The sequence below is a fragment of the Myotis davidii genome, unplaced genomic scaffold, assembly GCF_000327345.1.
Source record: "Myotis davidii unplaced genomic scaffold, ASM32734v1 scaffold1577, whole genome shotgun sequence".
NCBI classification, from domain to species: Eukaryota; Metazoa; Chordata; class Mammalia; order Chiroptera; family Vespertilionidae; genus Myotis; species Myotis davidii.
Window position 1 is genome coordinate 590,493 of NW_006288857.1, and position 2,187 is coordinate 592,679.

The following is a 2,187-nucleotide window of genomic DNA, read 5'->3' on the forward strand; positions in this document are numbered from 1 at the left end:
TCTGCACAGTAGTAGTTTTTTTTTTTTACATGAGTCTAGAAATTTTATTCTGATTTTAAAAAATACATACACATTTATATTAACACATGCTTTTAGTATAATAAAGGCTCTAGTTTTACAGATAGGCTCATAAAAGAATTATGAATGTCTTAAAAATAAAATCTATATATAGTATAGCTTTTATTGAACGGTAAGATGAATTTTTATTATACATATAAATCTTTGGAAACAAAATAATGACATCTTAATTCCAATTTCCTGTGTTCTGGGATTGATTTAATGTTTCTTCTATGCTCAGATTCCACCATTCCCTACCTCTAGAAGCTGAATAAGGCAAGGGATAAAAGTAAAAAAAAAAAAATATATATATATATATAAAATATAAAACCCTATTATGTAAATAGACCAAACGGCGAAACAACTGAACTACTAGTTGCTATGACGTGTGCTGACCATCAGGGGGCACGCATAGAACATGGCAGGTGTTGGCACCAGGTGGCAGAGCGTGGAACATGGTGGGCATTAGCCATGGGGGGATGGTGGATCAGGTGAGCGGGGATGCCAGACCAAGGCAGGGCGCCGGTTGCTGTCATTGGGGCGAGCCTCTGGTGGTTACTGAAAATTCTTTGCTCCTGCGTGCCACAGTCCCTCCGGGCACTTGCACCTGCTGCCAGTGCTGGCCCCACTTATACCCATTGCCAGCGCTGAGCTGCTGCTTGCACCTGCTGCCGGTGCCTGGCACCAGTCCCGATTGCTCGGTGCCATCAGCAGGTGCAAGCGGTGGCTGCCAGCCCTGATCGCTCCTCAGGGCTTCTCCACCTCCCCCTGCTCCTGAGGGGTGACTGGGGCCGGTAGCCACCTCTCACATCCACTGCCTGCTACAGCCCTGCTCATACCCACTGCCAGCACAGGACCTGCCACTTGCACCCACTGCTGGCGCCCGGTGCTGGTCCCAAATGTTTGGTGTCATCAGCAGGTGTGAGTGGCGGCTGCCAGCCCTGATCGTCCCTGAGGGCTTCTCGGCAGGGGCACGGAGGATGGGCCAACACCAGCTCCTGTGCCCACCACAGGCTTGCAGACCACAGGTCCTTTCAAGGTGCACGAATTCATGCACTGGTCCCCCTGTGCATAAAATAATAGGCCCCTATGAATTGTCAACTGAAAATCCTGATGAATGCTGTTCTCCTTACGGTTCAGATAGCTCTGGTTTTATGTTAGTCCAATGCTCCACGTCTAAGAAGAAGATGGAAACCAAAGGAAGAGGAATGCAGACAGGGGACCAGGGGCGGCAGAGAGAGGGGCCAGGTGGGGGCTCGGAGGATGGGCTGAGAATCACTCCTATTCCCACTGAAGCCTTGCAGCCCACAATTCCTTTCAAGGTGCATGAATTCGTGCACTGGGCCCCTAGTTAAAAAAATAAAAATAAAAGTGAGGGAGATACATCAGACAAGTAATTACACAATACAGGTTTTAATGAAAGTCGGTCAATTTCCCAACCTTCCCTGAATTCTGTTCATTTGTCCATAGGGTTGGGATATCTGTAACACCTGCTAAATAAAAAAGACACTGGGTTTTAACAACACATTTTAAGAATGCTAATGTGTTCTTGAGTAAACAGGTAAAACTTTTATCTCTATGAAAGGGAATTACTCATATCTAAAAGCTTTTTAAAATATATATATTTTTATTTATCTCAGAGAGGAAGGGAGAGGGAGAGAGAGATAGAAACATCAATGATGAGAATCATTGATTGGCTGCCTCCTGCATGCCCCACACTGGAGATTGATCCCACAACCCAGGCATGCGCCCTTTACCAGAATTGAACCTGGGATCCTTCACTCCACAGGCTGATACTCTATCCACTGAGCCAAACTGACTAGGGCCCTAAAAGCTTTCTACTGGAAGATGATTTCAGACATAGAAATCTACAATTTCAAATATATCCAACCTCAGTGAACACAGTGAAATGAAAAGATTTTTTAACATTTACAACCTCTTTAATACTTTTGAAGTTTCTATTACACATAACTGCAGAACACTAAACTCTCATAATTATTTTTGCTGATTCTTGTGTCAAATGTCAAGAGTTAACCATGAGTCCTAACTGGTTTGGCTCAGTGGATAGAGTGTCAGCCTGTGGACTGAGGGTCCCAGGTTCGATTCCAGTCAAGGGCATGTACCTTGGTT